The sequence below is a fragment of the Apodemus sylvaticus genome, chromosome 13, assembly GCF_947179515.1.
Source record: "Apodemus sylvaticus chromosome 13, mApoSyl1.1, whole genome shotgun sequence".
Classification (NCBI taxonomy): domain Eukaryota; kingdom Metazoa; phylum Chordata; class Mammalia; order Rodentia; family Muridae; genus Apodemus; species Apodemus sylvaticus.
Window position 1 is genome coordinate 83,821,998 of NC_067484.1, and position 21,279 is coordinate 83,843,276.

A 21,279-nucleotide genomic window follows, 5' to 3' on the forward strand; every position below is an offset into this window, starting at 1 on the left:
TGACTACCAAGAGAAACTAGGACTGCTACCACAAGGAGGAGGCAATGAGAAATATGAGTGTAGTGTGGGAGGGCCTCAAAGGCATCTTTTAATACACCCACATCCTGTGATTGAAGTCAATAGAAAACTACAAGAGGCTAATTACATCAAGATAGAATGGCCATTGCTTTTCATGAGTGAAGGCTTGAGTCACCACACCAGACACAAGACCACAACTTAAGTACCCAACCTAAAGTTAGAAAAAGCAAGTTCACACCCAAAGTGCCCATTCTGTACAAACAAAACCATCTAACAGGTACCCATATATTAATGCATATTCAACAGTCTATGAACAAAGCCTGAGATTCCTCTTTCTCAGTCAACTTGTATTAGATGACCCCCTATAGGACAAAATGCATAGACAGAGAAGAAGAGGGAGTCATCATTTCTATCTGGGGATAACTGTTTTAGTTCACACTCATACTTTCTAGCCTTCCTGTAATTGTTCTTTTGAGATTTGTTTAGTCAGCCTCCATAATTTTGTGAACAAACTACTTGTAGTAGAAGAATGGATATATAAATAGATAATAGACTATTATTTAGATAATAGACAATAGAAAGGAGAGCTAGATAAATGATAGACAGCAGGAAAGATATACTGTAGATAGATGATAAAAAATTTGAGATAGATGGTGGGTAAATGGATGATATATCGATAGGTGATAGGTGAAATTAAGATGATATATGATAAAGTCCATGTTGATCTGTCACCATTCAAAAATGACACATCTAAAGTTAAAAATGGAAATTTTTATAAGAAATGTGTTGGGTATTGTATGGTTTTATACATATCATCATGCAAATTTTTATACATTTAGATGTGTGTCAGAGAACCAATATACTCATGAAACATGAATTACATGGAAATTGTTAGAAGTTTGCTTCATTGTTTAGTACACATCATCATGCAAGTATGCACATATTAATGTGAGTCAGAGAACAAATATACTCAAGATAGATGAAATTTCTGACAGTTGAATATAACACAATATATGATCATAAACATTTCAATAAGTAGAACAAGTATATACTCTTCTAATAATTAGTATAATATATAAGCTAGTCACATATTATCAAGTATTACAGTCTCTACCTATGTATATGTACTGTATGTTTGTCCAGGATCAGTGCCACAAACATGTGACAAGTGGGTGGTGCTATGTCAGGAAAGCTACATTGTCAGTAGACAGCAGTGATTTTTTTTTATAATCTTATGGGTCTTCCCATGCATATGTGGCCTGTTGTTGGTGAAATTTTTGTTGTACCAGCCATGCTATTATGTCTTGCTGGTCTTGATTTCTTGACAGAACCTAAGGTTCCCACCATGCAGTATGTGTATGTTTTCTTCATGCATCCCATTAACATTAGCCTACGTGCTGCTGTGAAGGGATTTTGCACATGCAATTAAAGCCCCAAGTCAGTAGCTTTTTAGGAAAAGGAAATTGTCCCTGGTGAGCCTGACCTAATTAAATGATCCCCTAAGAGTGAGTGGGCTTTTCCTGGTGAAAGAAATTTAAGTTGGGAGGGAGGTTTTGACAGAAGCTTTGCTGCACTGGGCCTAAAAGAGGAAGTCACACGGAAAGGTCCCATACGTGGAGCTAAGCTCCCAACATGGAGCTAAGAGCAATGCTGTGCTCACATCTAGCAAATCAGAAGTCCTTGCCCACAGTCTGAAGGACCTGGGAAAATTGACAGGACCTCTTGTACAGTCTCTAGATAAGAGTCATCTGTGTGTCAGAGATGAAACCGAGAGAAACATGTGACCTACACAACTAACTGTACATGTACAGAGAACCACATGATACGATGTTGTTTTAGGTTGCTTGATGTGGATGATACCTGCTGCAACAATAGAACAGAAATGTAGAGATGGTCTCTTAGCTAACCTCAGTTTCCTTTCTATGAACTGAATTGAGAATATCTCTGCCAGAGATTATCCAAGGAGCCCTTGGAAGCTTAATTTTCCCCTCTGAATATGATGGTCCTGGCAACATATGCGTGGGTAACTTCAGCACACTCTTCTGACTTGCATTTCCCAGATTTCTCTGAAGCCCTTGGAGGCAACCAAATTTTAGAAAGGGGAAGTGACTGTCACTCAGCTTTTTACTTGTCCAGCTTGAGAATCTTTGTAGCAAATCCCAGGCTAAGAACTACAACTAACTGTGAAGACTAATCCACATGGGATTCTTCCATAAATACCACCAGAAATTATTAGGACACTTTTGGAACAATATTTTCTATGTGTAGACATTGATTTAGCTCTGATTTAGTCAAACATACTAAAGATGTTGAAATTCCCCTAATTTGAAATATAGACAAAATTTATTAGATATACTTCTCCCAAAAGTACCTCATAGAGCATTGTCTAAGAAGAAACTGAGAATGTACTGGAATTACTGTGGAAAAATTGACCCCTTTAAAGTGGATAAAAAGAGGAATTATACAGAGTCCTTAAACCACTAATAACAGCTATGAAGTACTGATGTCTAGGGAAATAAAAACCAGCACATACAAGTGTGGGCGTACAAGAGCAGGTATGGATGACACAATATGGGCTCTGTATATCTATAATTGTGGACTCTCTAGCTGGGAAGTCGAAGTTAAAAAGCCAAGTTTTTCAAAGAATTTTCTAGTGATGACAATTTCAGCAACAGTTTTAAAATACAGCATTGCTATCAATTCTAGTGTTTTGTTTTTTTTTTTTTAAAAAAAAAAAGGTGTTGGGAACTGATTTTCCTCATAGGATTATCTTAAACAAAGCTTACAAAAAATACTTGACATAGTACATTTTTATAAAGCAAGTTATGTAAAAATATTAAGAACTGTAATTAAGCATGATAACATTACACTAATGCGTGTAACCTCAGTGCTTTGGCAGACTGTGAGCAGAATACCCAAGAATAGGAAAGCTGGAATCAAGTCAGTTAGAATTCTCAGAGAATTCTAGCTCCCAGAGCATGCACATTGCACTAATATAATGTAGAAACAGCTAGGCATTGTGTGTAAAGATACAATTGGCTGTGTTTTATGGCAAATGGATTAATACCAAAATTTTAAGTCTTTTAAATGTCTCATTTTTGATATTTGTAGTCATTGGCCTCAGAAAAATATGGATCACTGATTTATGACAAAACTTCCTTCAGAAAATCGAAGAATAAAAAAATAGAGAAGAAAATAAGTATATTAGATAGGTAAATTCATCTATGCAGGATATATCTTTATGCATATGTATCTTATGCACACATGTATACAAGCAAGATTTTGATTATACCCATAGAGTTTCTATTACTTAGAAGTATAGGACCCCTTTCATGAAGGCCAATAACCTCTCAGACTGTAATCTGGACAGATGTTTCTGAAGGAATAACATGTATAATGTACCTAATTTTTGCAAGACTACACAATAGGTAGATACTTCCTTTTCACCCCAGCTGGTGATAGTCTATGCCCTGAAGCTTAGAGATTTATAACCCTTGTAATTTTACCCTAAATCCAGTAATTGCAGATGCTACTCCATTGTATGATTTTAATTAGTGGTAAAAACTCGGCCAGGATGTTAACTGTTAAGATAATGAATTTCAACTGGATAAGATATCTAGAATCCTTAGAAATTACTGGTATCACAGACTTCATTTATTTATGATTATAATCTTTCGCTAAAATTATATAAGGACTATTCTAATGCAAAGTCATTATTTTTTCCAGAAATATCAAAGTACAACAAAATAACATACGTTTCTTTTTGAAGGAAAATATCAAACATATCAAGTGTTACTGAATTGACACAATTTTCATGAAATAATTTAATGCATAAGATGGAATATGGTTCAAGAAAATAGAATTAGAATGTGATTTGTTTTGCTTTCCCCTCAGCAGTCTTTCTTTGAGGGAGGCTGTTGTTTTCTTTCTTGACTCAGTCTTGCCCTGTACGTCAGGCTAGCTTCAAGGTTGCCATCCTACTGCTCTTGTGTCTGGAGGGTTAGGATTGTCGGCGTTCTACCCCGTGACTTCACTTTGTTTCATCACTGGCCATTCCTTGAGGAATTGCAAAACCAGGATTGGATTTTATGGAGATTTTGTTTAAGAAGACTGTCTTCAAATGCCACCAGTTTATTTTTATGTGGCAACAGAATGTGTGAAAATCTTCATAGTGTTACTGAAAAGAAATTCAAGGCCCTTCCACAGCGAGCTTAGTTCTTCTGAAGGCTCAGTCTGTTCACAGGCGTGTATTTTAATCAGTAATGTATTTCCTCCCATTTTCATGGTTTCTCTCTGTATAAAATGTAGAGACTTTCCCATCATTTTTACGTTCTCATCAGAAGGACATGTGACATAGTATAGGAAAGTCACCAAAGGACTGTGGCATTGGTTGTAGAAAGACATGTGGAGTCCAAATGCTGACCCTGTCTCCTCTTGGGTTTGTCAATTTGGCATTAAAGCTGACAAGCTATGAAAGGTAACAGTGAAGCCCTGGAAGCGGCCACAGGAAGGCTCAGTGGTTCAGTCTCCTCAGCCAGGGAGCTCCTCATTTACCTTCCAGGAAAGCATGGCCCATTCCTGGGATTCATTCACTGGGAGAGCCAGTAAACAAAGAGTATGCGGTTGAAAAATAAGCAAGCAAGGAAATAACTCGTAATTGACTTCTCTGGGGAAACCCAGAGTTAACTATGATTAGAAGTGATCACCTAGCTTCTGTTCTGAAGTTGGTAACATGAATTCCTAGAGACCACAACAGTTGAAAATAAAGAGTAGGATTTTAACATGATATAATCCAACAAATGGGTGAGAGAGACCTGGGCATATCAGCACAGAGCTGTAAGTAGAACCCTCAGAAGGCAGAGTTGGCAGAGAGTTTGAGGTCAACTTAGGATAAAAACTGACATCCCCTCCCCCAAAAAAAATGAAAATAAATAGGAAAGAGAATTTGGTTTCAGCATATCTTCGTGTATAGAACGTGGGACTTATGTGCATTTAATATATGGTTTGAGAATGCTTGGAATATAGGATTAATTTAAGGAAACTAAGTTTACATAAAAATAATGTGAAATTGATATTATTTTATCAAGATATAAAAAGTAAAAGACATTAAAATTTAAGTGATAATACATAATATCTACAGTGAATTTATGAGAGCAGAGTAAACTCTTGATATTTAGCAAGGCAGCTTATAAAGCTTGATTTGAAATTTTATCATTTATCACTTTGACAACTTAGCTTTGAGGAGAAACATCAATGTACAAACTCTGCTTTAATGTCTAAGGAAAATAAAAGCACTAGAGGAAAAAGTTTAGTATACACATTTTTATCACCCTACCAAGTAGCACTTTAATCAACAATATGACAAAAATGAACCACTTGAACTTTCATCAATCCTTGGTTGTGCACCTGTGCATTTCCACCCAGTCACTCCATCTTCCTAACTCCATGCCGGGCTGTGAGAGCAGGTTTTATCATTATAAGAGATGATAGCACTTACACAGAAACACAGAAGGCCCATTCTTCCTGGTGGACCTTACTGCAGTCCTCATACTAATTGCATTGAAACAAAGGACAACTTTTCTCCCGTCCATGGAGAATAGGATGTGAGAACATAACTAATGATGTTGGGTAAGCAGATGTTTGTTTGAGTCATCCAAAATTAAAACACCTTCTAGATTTAAAACATTGATAAATCCATATTACATTACACTAAGAGGTCAATTCATAATTTCCTTAAATACAAAAAAAAAATCCTTACTAGAATTCAATGTATATTTATGACAGCTTTCAGATAAGCAGAAAAGGAATGGTTTAACATGATAAAAGATGGGTCAAAAATGCTGAGTCCATTTCATGTTATTTTTATATGTATATTTGTTTACAACTGACCATGTGGAACTGGATAACCTACCAGGGGCCAGCCCATGAAGGAGATAGATTCTCTCTCTCTCTCTCTCTCTCTCTCTCTCTCTCTCTCTCTCTCTCTCTCTCTCTCTCACCATTAATTGCCTGTACCTCTTTATCTAGAGGTGGGTTCTTTGATATCCCTCCCATCTACGTTGTCATGTTAACTGGTGTCATTGTTCAGGTCTTTTAGGCAATAAAACTGATGAGGTTTCATGGGTACAACTTTCCTGTCATAGGTAGAACAGCCTTGCATCAAGCTGTCTGATCTTCTGACCATTATATTTCTGTACCTTTCTCCACTATGTCACTGAGCTTAGGGTTGTATTATCAATTAGTCAGCTGGGGCTGGGTACCTCATGGCCTGTTGTTCTCTATGTTTCAATCAATCTTAGATTCTTTAATAATTGCCAACTGCAGCAAAAATAGGAACCTTTGATTAATAGAGACTTTAATGAATAGAAAAATGATTTGTTATGCTCTTTTATTGAGGAAGATATACAAAGTACACTACTCCTCAACTCTTTTATAATATCTAATAGTAAGAGTAGTATATATCTACAAATATATTTATAAAACATGTTTATATATGTTATATTTAAAGGAGTACAGTGAAGTTTGTTTGTGTGTTTACAAATACTTTCATCTTTGTGTGTGTGTCATAGTTGTTTGTTTGTGTGTGCATGTACATGCACATATATGAGGAGCATGGACACTATCAGCTGCTATTCTCCTTGGATTTATTACTTTCTTTATTTTTGTTCATTTTTCTTTTGATTTCAAGAATGTTATTTCTATTAGAAGACTTTTTGTATTTAGTTTTGGTTCCTAAGTTAAATTCTTACTAACACAGTTGTCATTTTTTCTTAACTTACACAGTTTTGCAGAATTATTTGTATGTTCAGACAATTATTTAATCTTTTAAAAGACATTAACTTTCAACTTTGTACTTGATAGAATTGGAAATTCATTTTAATACATAAACATATTTTTATTGATGACAAAATAATACAATATTATAAATACTGTCAGTTTACCTTAAAATGAAATGGATTAAATCCTCAAAAGGTTAATATATGTATTTCAAATGAAGGATGATTATTACTCTGTTGTTATTATTAATTAAAAATTAGTTAGGCAAGTATAGCATAGTCTATATTATGTTAGAATTTTTGACTTGTGCTGATTGATATCCCTCAAGTCATTTCACAAAATTAGAAACCACATATTAAGTGCAAAATAAGAAAACAAAGAAATGCCAAATACTTAAAATTGTTTATTAACAAGGTACAAAGACTTTAGTGTATGAGTACTACTTTGGATTGTTAGCTCTAGCACTGAGCAGTATACTTTGTTCAGTATCTTATTGAACTTTTTATCTCTATAACTTGGCACAATAATTCAGTCATCACCACATTAGTTGTTTTTATTGTGACTTTTATAAGCTACCACAAACATGGAAGCTTAAAACATGAAGTTTTCTCATGGCTCTATAGGTCAGATGACATACATGGGCCTCCTAAGTTAAAAAGCAAGTAATGCCAAGGTTCTTCATGCATCTAAGTTCACGAAAGCTTTATTCTCTGATCCCTGACATGGGTGACAGCTTTGAGATTCTGTAGTCACCAGAAGTAGATATCTATTGTCTTTCCAGCTTAGTGTTAAGGACCAGTTACAATGTCTGGACTGAAATCTGCCTGCATTCGTTGGCTTATAGGTTCCTTCTTCCATCTTCAAAGCAATGAGCTAGGGAAAAGTTGATTTTCTGTGGCACTCAGCTGCCTCACACTTTACATTCCCACTGCCTGTTCTTCCATACATCTTTATCTTTTAGCTAAGAAAGATCATGCACTTTCTAGAATTTATGTAATTAGATAGTACCAAACAACTCAAACTATTCTGTGACCTTGAATACATGTTGTCCCATACATCCATGTATTCACAGGCATGGGATCCTGAGACTCTAACAGTTGTAGTCAAAACTGCTAAATATGTCTCTTCTGGGAATCACTGGAAAGCAGGTGCCCAGAGAACAGATGAAATGCTGAGATGCACAACATAGCACACAGGAGCATGAAGACTCAGAATCAAGCTCAGGAGTCTGTCTGTAGGCTGTTCCAGATGTCAGCATCTGATGGCATATGATGGATTTCCACTTGAGTGCTATCCTTTTGAGCCAGGCATTGGCCTAAGACCACTGAGAGGTAGTTGGATGATTCCAAGCAGATCTGGAATTGATACTGCATTTCCTGTCTGAAGATAGGCTGCTTCTTCCATTCCTGCAAGAACCCGAAATAACTTTTGTAAGGAAGTGCATTGGGTGTGCTGTCGGCTGGGTGTGACTGAGGTATGGAATGGCTCTTGCTGAGGTGGGACTGAAGGAAGAATGAATCTGGAAAACTGGGCAGCCCTGCTCCTCTCTTAAGAAGAGGGGAAAGTGTACCCTGGAGCAGCTGCCATTGAAGAGATTGTCACCTCCTTGTTAGATCTCCCAAACATGCAGCAAATGTCTGATTTCTGCACTACAAACTGTTTTGGGTGAGGTCACTTAAATGCTTCTTGTAATTTGTGATTTGCATTTTCCACTTGCCCAGAGGGTTTAACAATGTGTCTGTGATTGTAAAAGATACTCTGTAATTTAAAAACAAAATAAAATCCAAAGGATCACCTCTACTCCACTCGTTTCACAGGAACTACCTTACTCTTTTTTTTAGAATGTTATCTGTGGAGTGTGGGGACAGAGCTTAGCAAGATGCATGTATGCAGCAACGCAGGTGGTTTAGATTCCTGCTTCTGTTCCAGGGAAAATCTGCACATACACTTGGGTGCAGCACAGAGAGATTATACACAAAAATGCTTCCACAAACCAGAGTTTAAAGACCCAGAAACCTTATTATTTTTCTCAGTCAAAATGGAAATGGATAAATGCCTATGTTTTTTAGGTTGTAAACATGAATCATGAAGCCTTCTCTAAACAGCTCAAAAACATATCTCACACAACCTACCCATCCTGTGTAATCCTCTGAAAATCCCACTCGTCTGAGAACACTTGGCTGAGGTGGACACTTTGAAAACCAAGAGATTTGTGTTCAGCACACCTGTCTTCTTTGTACAGACACCTGTGTGCTCAAGAGGGCATGAGGATTACATGGTTTCACTCATCTGTTAGCTGGAATGACACTCACTGAGTCTACTACGCATCACATGTAAAGGCACAAAGTTAATACAGCAAAAACAGCTCAAAGAGGTGGGAAATTAATACAAGGTTAATAACTAGAATAAAACAGCTGCGGCAGTGTAGAGAAGTACCTGACACAAGAGTGATTGAAGTGCTTGCTGTTCTATATCTATTGCCTCTTTAGTTAGAAGAGTTAAAGTGTGGGAAGGGATGGGGTTTTGTGGAGTGGTAACCTGGAAGGGGGTATCATTTGAAATGTAAACAAATAAAATGATTAATAAAAAATAAAACATAGCTTATAATAATAACAATAAATGTAAAGATACAAATATTTTGGGGTAAAAAGAAGAGTTGAAGTGTTTGCTTTGTGTATACATATGTGTGGGCAAGTGTGCTTATATGTGTGTGATTATGCTGATGCCAGAGATCAATATCTGTCATCTTCTCAATCACTCAATTACCCATTCTGCTTTTCTGTTCTTTTTGCTGCTGCTGCTGCTGCTGCTGCTGCTGCTGCTGCTGCTGCTGTTGTTATTGTTGTTGTTGTTGTTGAGTCTCTTACTGAACCTGGGGTCTGAGGGACTAACTCAGTTAAACTGATGGGTCAGTAAACCCAGTCACTCTTCCGTATCTGCCTTGCCAGTGTGGTCATTACAAGGTATTAGCCATTGCTGGATGGCTTTAGCTTTGTGTTTTACCTAGAGTGAAAGTTCAAATCCTAGAACTTAACCCAGGGTTGTGTGCTCACATGAATAGCACTTACAGGCTAAGCTACCCCTTGGCACATTTGTGGACTTCGCCATAAGACGTGCACAGCATTTACTCTACATTCATTAAGAATTACTTCTCAATCAGAAATATTTTCCTTCCAAATGCGAAAATGCTTCGTCTTGCGTCCCAGCCCACAGAGAGGCTGAATTGCTGTATTCTTTTACGTCCATACTTCTATTCAGTTTTTCAGAAAACTAAAAGCAAGATAACATCAGCACAGTTCTATATATAAGGAGGTGGATGCGTATGTCATGAATTTACCCTTATTTGTATTTCCTCGCCTCGCTGATGTGGCCATTCCTCCTTCCCAGGCAGAAATGTCGAGTTGACACAGAAGTGTAAAGAGTCTCTGTGACTCTAACAGTTCAGGTAGAGTTGAGATTTGCAGTCGCACACACTCACTGTCATGATTATATTAATTATCTGACCAGGAACAAAAACAAGGTAGCCATGTAACCTCCGGCCTAGGCTCCTCCTTCTGCTGTGGGATTCTCATGAAACAGCTGTATCATAGTCTGGGAAGAAAAAAATAGGTTAAAAGTTTTCTGGGCTTAGTTCTTTCCTACATTCTTTTACAGATGGCAATATGGGAAGGAAGGAAGCCGGGAAAACCCAGAGTGTGGAATAGGGCAGGGTGGAAAGATGGTGTCTGAAGGAGGGAGGTTAAGGTTTCCAAGATCTCAGAGGATTGAGGGCTCATTCCTAAAGAGTATCTCAGGTGGGAATGGGGAAATGTGAAACTTCCAGATAAGGTCCATCCTGGACTCACATAATAGAAGCTGCAGAAGCAAAAACTGAGCAGACCTCTAGCCTGCCTTCTGTGAAATACATTTAACCAAATGAGACATGGATACAAGAGACATTTGGGTATACCAATGCTGTCTTAGCATGTCTGACAGCTCTCTACAAATTACTGATTCCATTTTGAGAGCACTTTAAAACTTTCATTACTTTAGGGGAGTGTTGTTGAAATTATTATTGATTGGTTATACCTTTCATTTTTAGCATTTGCCCTTGTCAAAAAGTAAAAGAAATTGCCTTGAAATAGAGGTCCCTCCCACACAAACCTAACTACAGTTCCAATAGACCTTGAATGTGAGGTCTACATTGCAGCTTCATTGGGATGTATACTGGTACAGTAATTAAAGATCTAGAGGAGATCTGGAAAGGGACAGAAAGTACCTATTCTAGGTTTTGGAGTCCATTCCATCTCTCCGGTTTCACTATGACTGTAGATGTAAAGTCGGCCATGAGCAATATGTAAGCATAAATAAATGAAATTGGATGTTGATGTAGCAGTGAACTGCACATAAGAAGCAGGAGTGGTATAGATTTGACTGTAGAACTATGGTTTACTGATCCTTTTTCCTCTACCCTGAGATTACGTTAATTGAACAGTAGACATAACTCAAGATAAGAGGTGTTTTAGGTGTTTTGGATTCTACTTATACTTGAGATGTGTGCAAGGATTGAGGGGGTCACCCAAATACTGAGCAAAACCAGATAGAGATCTGTGTGGGTTCTTCTTTGTGAATGAGGGAGATCATGGAACTAGTATCAACAGAGACAATGTACGAATGGGGGACCTTTATCAGACTGTGGACATCTTGCTTTTGGCACCTACGTTTTGTGCTCTGTGTTCTTTAAAGCCAGAAAGAAACGCCTAAACTTAAAAAAAAAGACCTTTTCCAAAGAATATCTAGTGGGTTTTGTTTTGGTTTGGCTTGTTTTTTTTTTTTAACTTTTGTAATTTTTGAGGGTGTTTAGAAGTAAGAGCATCTAAACCATCAGTTTATTTTTTATTAGATATATTCTTTATTTACATTTCAAATGTTGTCCCTTTTCCTGGATTCAAAAAATCCCCCAACCCATCCCCCCCCCCTGCTCACCAATCCACCAACTCCTGATTCCCTCTCCTGGAATTCCCCTACACTGGGGCATCTAGTCTTCTTAAGACCAAGGGCCTCTCTTCCCTTTGATGTCCAACAAGGCCATCCTCTGCTGCATATGCATCTGGAGCCATGGGTCACTCCATGTGCACTCTTTGGTTAGTGGTTTAGTCTCTGTGAGCTCTGAGGGGTACTGGGTGGTTCAAATTGTTGTTCCTTAGACTCAGGAAGGCTGTGATTCAGATCTGAGCCTGGGACCAGACTGAGGCCAGGAAAGGGTTTGGATGCAAACTATAACAGACACTCATCTGGATTTGATATTATTCATGTCTGATCTAAAATAAGAAACTGACCCTCTTGTCCTCCATTTACATACTATAATTGTAAGAAGAGTAGGGTTTTTGTGGTTGTTGTTGTTGTCGTCGTCGTTTGCTGTTGTCAATTCTTCTTCCTGAAGGGACTACATCATGTATAAAGCTACCCTGAAGATAAGAATGACAATGGCTGTGTGATGCTCCACTTTGTGGTTATGTGTGACTTATAATTGGCATGTGTTATTTCCTAAGAAAGAAAATTTATTTTTATCTGTCATAATATGAACATGGACATGAAAATGAAAAAGTTCAAAAATAAGCCTTTCCCCCTGCTATTTGCCAAGAAGCCAGGTTATCAAACCTCATCAATAACATATGGCAGAAAAAGAAATTGCATCTTTAAATTTTGTCAGTAATTTCTGCACACACATATTAGCAACCTTACCTTTACTCCTTTTAGATTAACTCCTCTCTAGTTTATAATGGAGGTATGTGGTCTGATCTTACAGTGCTTTTATGTGGTGCACTGTTCCTCTATGATAGACTTAGTTATAATTCCTTAACTCTTTTCTGCTGATGACCTTTTAAAGCAGCATAATTAGAATAAGTTGTGGTTATTGTATCAGATTGTGCATCCCATGGGCCAACAAGGCAGCACATTAATTCTCTGCATCACCCACTCAGTGTGCAGTGCCATCAGCACAAAGATATTATTCTTTGTAATTACATAAAGAAAGGGTCTATTTAGTGTTAAGTGACCTTTCCATGACTGATCAGTCTTTGCCACCAGTGAAGTAGAAACGTACATCATTAAAATGTGCGTAAACAGGAAACCCTTCTAAATCTTAAACTATCCTAACCAGGACTCTCTCTGGAAGAGGAAATGGCTGCTGGTCCCTTCACTAAAGATTGATAAACTCAAAGAACATTTTTAATATATAAACAAATTGAGGAATAATTAAATTGAAATAATACATGAACATACTTTACAGGGAAAGGATGCCCGTGTCTCTGTTTAATAACTTTAAATCACACCTCAGGAAAACATCCTTAAGAACAAGAATTCTTGGAATAAAATTTAAAGTTTAGCTAGCAACAACAAACACATTAGCTAAATTAATACTGTCATGATCAGTTACTATTGCAGAATTGTTTCTGAGTTGTCACACACTTTATATATAATTTAAGTCATGTACTTTATTTTTGGTTTTTTGTTCCTGATGCTTCTAGCATGTTACTTTATTTTATTTTATATTTTTATTCAATATATTCTTTATTTACATTTCAAATGGTTTCCCCATTAAAGTCATGTTCTTTCACTTGGAGTATTTCATTGGCAATATGGTTAGGTGACATTGCTTCACTCTTGACATGCCATTCATGTTTATTCCCTATTTGTTTCTGTAATCAGCTAGTTGGAATAAGGTTCTCAACTTGTGGGTCACCACCTCCCACAACCTGTTTGGGGGTCAAATAACTTTCCCAAGGGTTACCCAAGACCATCTGAGAATGCAAATATTTGAATTATGATCCCTAACAGTAGTAAATGCAGTTATATAGAAGCAATGAAGTAATTTTATGGCTGTGGGTTGACACAATATGCGGAGCTATGTATTAAAGGTTTTCCACTTTAGGAAGGTTGAAACTCCTTGCTCTGAAGGAATATCTAATATAAAAGAAAATTTGATCAAGTGGAAATTTAATGTCTAATGTAAGCTGGGTGCATGGTTTAGTTGGTAGAATTTATGCCTAGCCTGCTAGAAAAGCCAACTTGAATCCACAGCACTATGTAAAACTAGCCAAGATGCTGCACAACTGTAATCCCAGCACTTGGGAGGTAGGGATCCAAAGCTTCACTTGGTCCTTCACTCCAGGGTGAGTTCAAAGCTACCTTGGGATAGTGAGACTGTCTCACAACAAACGCATAGTATAAGAGATACTCTTGTAACTGTTCTTAAGTGTTATTATAGAGGAAAATATTCCTTTCTTTTTGAAAACATACCCATGTTAGCTGAGTGCTTTTGAGTATTTGTTAAATGTCTCTATTTCTGGACTGAGGTTCACTGTTGAGAACTTGTGCAGAGTCCTATATGTGAACTGTATTTGGAAATCCATTTAAAAGCTGACCCTTTCCTCAATGTTTGCACATCACTTTGCCCAGGCTGGCCTATTATACAACTACTCCGTATAGCTACATATTCTGCCTTTAACAGTTAGACTGTTGTAATGATATCATCTCTGTGAATCGCTCAAATTCCTTGTCTGATGGAAATCTCCTACTCTGAAACTCTTTTTCATGTAGTATTTATAATTCCTGGTCAAATACATACAATGAAAATAAATGTAAAAACAAGAAACAGATATAATTAATGTGAAACAGTCACAAATTCCAAGTCACATATCAGTTGCAAGAGGCAATGTGATAACGATCATTACAAATGTTTAATAACCTTCTGCTGCCTGGCCTTTCTGCTGCCACACTCTTGGCAGATGTGTTATAGCAAAGAAACCATCTCCCAATCCATCCTAGAGAACCTACTGCACTCAGAGCAGCTGGTAAGAACCCCCTCCCACATCTGGAGTACCAGAGCTGCAGGGGCCCAGCAGAATCACTACCCACCAACCACTGAAACCCCCGGCCTACCAAATACCACTCCCCTTCCATCCCTTTCTGCCCCTACTGCTGCATGGCCTTTCTGCTGAAGCAGAATCTTGGTGGGTCTGCTACAGCGAAAACACCATCTCCTGATCCATCTGAGAAAACCTGCTGCACTCAGAGCAACTAAGAAACCACTGAACTCAGAGCAGTTGAAGTGAAGAGAGGCCTGAGAACACAGAGAGAAGAGGATCCCAGGAGTACAGATACACAGTCTTGCAGGACAGATAAGCCACAGTCAGAAACAGCAAGACCAACTAACACCAGAGATAACCAGATGGCAAAAGGCAAACTCAAGTACATTACCAACAGAAAACAAGACAGCATGGCACCATCTGATCCCAGTTCTCCCACAACAGCAAGTCCTCTATACCCCCATTACACCAGAAAAGCAAGATCTGGATTTAAAAATCACATTTCATGATGCTGATAGACTTCAAGAAGGACATAAACAACTCCTTTAAAGAAATACAGGAGAACATGGATCAACAGGTAGAAGCACTTAAAGAGGAAGTACAAAACTCCCTTAAAGACATAAAGGAGAACAAGGGTCAACAGGTAGAAGACCTTAAAGAGGAAACACAAAAATCCCGTATAGAATTACAGGAAAACACAAACAAACAAGTGAAGGAACTGAACAAAAATACCCAGGATATAAAAATAGAAGTAGAAACAATAAAAAAAAAAATCACAGAGGGAGATAACTCTGGAGATAGAAAACTTTGGAAAGAAATCAGGAATCATAGATGCAAGCATGAACCACAGAATATAAGAGATAGAGGAAAGCATCTCAGGTGCTGAAGATACCATACAAAACAATGACTCAACAGTCAAAGAATATGCAAACTGCAAAAGCCTGTAACCCAAAACATCCGGGAAATCCAGGACCAATGAGAAGACAGAACCTAAGGATTATAGGTATAGAATAGAGCGAAGATTTACAACTTAAAGGGCCAGTAACTATCTTTAAAATTATAGAAAAAAACTTTCCTAACCTAAAGAGAGAGATATCCATGAACATACAAGAAGCCTACAGAACTCCAAACACACTGGACCAGAACAGAAATCCCTCCTGTCACATAATAATCAAAACACCAACTGCACTAAACAAAGAAAGGATATTAAAAGCAGTAAGGGAAAAGGGTCAAATAACATATAAAGGCAGACCTATCAGAATTATACCAGACTTCTCACCAGAAACTAGGAAAACTAGAAGATCCTGGGCAGATATCATACAGACCCTAAGAGAACATAAATGTCAGCCCAGGCTACTATACCCAGCAAAACTCTCAATTGGCATAGATGGAGAAACCAAGATATTCCATGACAAAGCCAAATTTACACAACATCTTTCCACAAACCCAGCTCTACAAAGGATAATAGGTGGAAAAGACCAACACAAGGAGGGAAACTACACCCTAGAAGAATCAATAAAGTAATCATTCAACAAACCCAGAAGAAGATAGCCACACAAACAGAATTCCACCTTTAACAATGAAAATAACAGGAAGTAGCAATCACTTTTCCTTAATATCTCTTAATATCAATGGTCTCAATTCCCCCCAATAAAAAGACATAGGCTAATAGACTGGATATGTAAACAGGACCCAACATTTTGCTGCATACAAGATAAAGACAGTCACTACCTCAGAGTCAAAGGTTAGGAAATAATTTTCCAAGCAAATGGTCCCAAGAAACAAGCTGGAATGGCTATTCTTATATCAAATAAAATTGACTTTCAACCCAAAGTTGTCAAAAAAGATAAGGAGGGACACTTCATACTGGTCAAAGGAAAAAGCAACCAAGATGAACTCTCAATTCTGAGCATTTATGCTCCAAATAAAAGGGCAACCACATTCATAAAAGAAACTTTATGAAAGCTCAAAGCACACATTGCAGCCCACACAATAATAGTGGTAAACTTCAACACCCCACTCTCAGCAGTGGACAAATCATGGAAACAGAAACTAAACAGAGACACAGTGAAACTAACAGTTAGTTATAAAGAAAATGGATCTAACAGACATTTATAGAACATTCCATTCTAAAGCAAAAGAATCTACCTTCTTCTCAGAACTTCATGGTACCTTCTCCAAAACTGACGATATAATTGGTCACAAAACAGGCCTCAACAGATACAGGAATATTGAGACAATTACATGTACCCAATTAGATTACCATGGTCTAAAGCTGGTCTTAAGTTCAAACAAAAACAATAGAAAACACACATGCACATGGTGGTTGAACAATGCTCTACTCAATGATAACTTGATCAAGGAAGAAATAGAAAAAGAAATTAAAGATGTTTGAGAATTTAATGAAACTGAAGACACATCATTCCAAAACTTATGGGACACAATGAAAGCAGAGGTAAGAGGAAAACTCATAGCATTAAGTGACTCCAAAAAGAAAATGGAGAGAACTTACACTAGCATCTTGACAACACACCTGAAAGCTCTAGAACAAAAAGAAGCAAATATACCCAAGAGGAGTAGACTGCAGGAAATAATCAAACTCAGAGCAGAAATCAAGGAAGTAGAAACAAAAATAACTATACAAAGAATCATCAAAACCACGAGCTGGTTCTTTGAGAAAATCAACAAGATAGATAAACCCTTAGCCAGACTAACCAGATGGCACAGAGGCACTACCCAAATAAAATCAGAATTGAAAAGGGAGATATTACAACAGAAACTGTGGAAACTCAAGACATCATCAGATCCTACTACAAAAACGTATACTCAAGAAAATTGGAAAATCTGGACAAAATGGACAATTTTCTAGACACATACCAAGTGCCAATGTTAAAACAGGATCAGATAAACCATCTGAATAGTCCCATAAGTCCTGAGGAAGTAGAAGCAGTTATTAACAGTTTCCCAACAAAAAAAAAAAAAGCCCAGAACCAGATGGGTCTAGTGGGGAATTCTACCAGATCTTCAAAGAAGACCTAATGCCAATACTCTTCAAGCTATTTCACAATACCCACTTCATTCTATGACCACAATAAAGCTTATTCCTAAACCAAACAAAGACCAAACAAGTAAAGAGCATTTCAACCCAATTTCCCTTATGAACATTGATGCAAAAATACTCAACAAAATTCTTGCCAACAGAATCCATGAATACATCAAAATGATAATTCACCACTATAAGTAGAATTCTTCCAAAGGATGTAGGGATAGTTCAATATATGTAAATCTGTCAATGTAATCCATTACATAAACAAATGCAAAGAAATAAACACATGATCATTTCATTAGATACTGAAAAAGCATTTGACAAAATTCAGTATCCCTTCATGTTAAAAGACTTGGCGAGATCGGGAATTCAAGGCCCATACCCAAACACAGTGAAAGTAATATACAACAAACCAGTAGCCAACATCAACCTAAATGGAGAAAAACTTGAAGCAATCCTACTAAAATCAGGGACCAGAAAAGGCTGCCCACTCTCTCCCTATCTATTCAACATAGTACTTGAAGTTCTTGCTAGAGCAATTAAACAACAAAAGGAAGTCAAGGGTATACAAAATGGAAAGGAAGAAGTCAAAATATCACTATTTACAGATGATACGATCGTATACTTAGGTAACCCCAAAAATTCTGCCAGAGAACTCCTAAATCTGATAAACCACTGCAGCAAGGTAGCTGGATATAAAATTAACTCAAAAATATCAGTAGCCTTCCTCTATTCAAAGGATAAAACAAGCTGAGAAAGAAATTAGGGAAACAACACCCTTCACAATAGTCACAAGTAATATTACATAGCTTCGGGTGACTCTAACCAAGCAAGTGAAAGATCTGTATGACAAGAACTTCAAGACTCTGAAGAAAGAAATCAAAGATCTCAGAATATGGAAAGATCCCCCATGCTCATGGATCGGTAGGTGTAATATAGTAAATATGGTCATCTTGCCAATTGCAATCTACAGATTCAATGCAATCCCCATTAAAATTCCAAATCAATTTTTCATAGAGCTAGAAAGTGCATTCTGCAAATTCATTTGAAATAACAAAAGCCCAGGATATCAAAAACTATTCTTCAAAACAAAAGAACTTCTGGGGGAATCACCATCTTTGATCTAAAGCTCTACTACAGAGTAACAGTGATAAAAACTGTACTGTACTGGTACAGAGACAGGCAGGAAGATCAATGGAATAGAATGGAAGACCCAAAAATGAACCCACACACCTGAGGTCACTTGATATGTAACAAAGGAGATTAAAAATATCCAGTGGAAAAACAGATAGCATTTTAAACAAATGGTACTAGATCAACTGGAAGCCAGCATGTAGAAAAATGCAAATAGACCTATTCTTATCTCCTTGTACAAAGCTCAAGTCCAAGTGGATCAAGGACCCCCACATAAAACTAGATACACTTAAGCTTATTGAGAAGAAAGTGGAGAAGAACCTTGAACACATGAGCACAGGGGATATTTTCCTGAACAGAATACCAATGGCTTATGCTCTAAGAACAAGAATCAACAAATGGGACCTCAAAACTGCAAAGTTTCTGTAAGGCAAAGGACACTGTTAATAGGACAAAATGGAAAACAGCAGATTGGGAAAAAGATCTTTTCCAATCATACATCTGATAGAGGGCTAATATCTAATGTATACAAAGACCTCAAGAAGTTAGACTCCAGAGAGTCAAATAACCCTATTTAAAAATGGGATACAGATCGCTTTTGGCAAGATGGCCATTTTAACTATATTAATCCTGCCAATCCACGAGCATGGCAGATTTTTCCATTTTCCTGAGGTCTTCTTCGATTTCCTTCTTCAGAGACCTGAAGTTCTTGTCATATAGATCTTTCACTTGTTTTGTTAGAGTCACACCAAGATACTTTATATTGTTTGTGGCTATTTTGAAGGGTGTCATTTCCCTAACTTCTTTCTCAGCCTGCTTATCCTTTGAGTATAGGAAAGCAACTGATTTGCTATAGTTGATGTTATAACCAGCCACTTTGCTGAAGTTGTTTATCAGCTGTAGGAGTTCTCTGGTGGAGGTTTTCGGATCACTTAAGTAGACTATCATGTCATCTGCAAATAGTGATAATTTGGCTTCTTCCTTTACAATTAGTATCCCCTTGACCTCCTTATGTTGTCTAATTGCTCTAGCTAGAACTTCAAGTACTATATTGAAAAGATATGGAGAGAGAGGACAGCCTTGTCTAGTTCCTGATTTTAGTGGGATTGCTTCAAGTTTCTCTCCATTTAGTTTGATGTTGGCTACCGGTTTGCTGTGTATTGCTTTAACGATGTTTAGGTATGGCCCTTGAATTCCTGTTCTTTCCAGTACTTTTAGCATGAAAGGATGCTGGATTTTGTCAAATGCTTTTTCTGCATCTAATGAGATGATCATATGGTTTTTTTCTTTGAGGTTGTTTATGTAGTGGACAGCATTGATGGATTTCCTGATATTGAACCATCCCTGCATCCCTGGGATGAAGCCTACTTTTGATCATGGTAGATGATCGTTTTGATGTGTTCTTGGATTCGGTTGGCAAGAATTTTATCAAGTATTTTTGCATCAATATTCATAAGAGAAATTGGCCTGAAGTTCTCTTTCTTTGTTGGATCTTTGTGTGGTTTTGGTATCAGTGTAATTGTGGCTTCATAGAACGAATTGGGTAGAGTTCCTTCTGTTTCTATTTTGTGGAATAGTTGGACGAGTATTGGTGTTAGGTCTTCTATGAAGGTCTGATAGAACTCTGCACTGAAGCCATCTGGTCCCGTGCTGTTTTTGGTTGGGAGACTTTCTATGACCCTTTTTATTTCTTCAGGTGTTATGGGACTGTTTAGTTGATCTATTTGATCCTGATTTAGTTTTGGTTTCGGATATCTGTCTAGGAAACTATCCATTTCCTCCAGATTCTCCAGTTGTGTTGAGTATAGGCTTTTGTAATGATTTTTTGAATTTCCTCAGTTTCTGTTGTTATATCTCCCTTTTCATTTCTAAGTTTGTTAATCTGGATACTGTCTCTGTGCCCTTTGGTTAGTCTGGCTAAGGGTTTATCTATCTTGTTGATTTTCTTGAAGAACCAGCTCCTTGTTTTGTTGATTCTTTGTATGGTTCTCTTTGTTTCTACTTGATTGATTTTAGCCCTGAGTTTGATGATTTCCTGCCTTCTACTCCTCCTGGGTGAAATAGCTTCTTTTTGTTCCAGGGCTTTCAGGTGTGTCATTAAGCTGGTAGTGTATGCTCTCTCCATTTACTTTTTGGAGGCACTCAGGACTATGAGTTTTCCTCTTAGCACTGCTTTCATTGTGTCCCATAGATTTGGGTATGTTGTGTCTTCATTTTCATTGTGTTCTAAAAAGTCTTTAATTTCTTTCTTTATTTCTTCCTTGACCAAGGTATCATTGAGTAGAATATTGTTCAGTTTCCACGTGTATGTGCGTTTTCTGTTGTTTTTGTTGCTATTTAAAAAAAATGGCCATCTTGCCAAAAGCGATCTACAGATTCAATGCAATCCCCATCAAAATCCCAACTAAGTTCTTCACAGAGTTAGAAAAAGCAATTCTCAAATTCATCTGGAAT

The 21,279-nt window shown here is 37.3% G+C and overlaps 1 protein-coding gene across 1 annotated transcript in view; it reads left to right on the forward strand.

Moving 5' to 3' along the window:
• Ccdc178 (coiled-coil domain containing 178) overlaps positions 1-21,279 on the forward strand; it is a 378,492-nt gene that overhangs the window by 226,564 nt on the left and 130,649 nt on the right. The gene's annotated exons all lie outside the window — the stretch shown is intronic.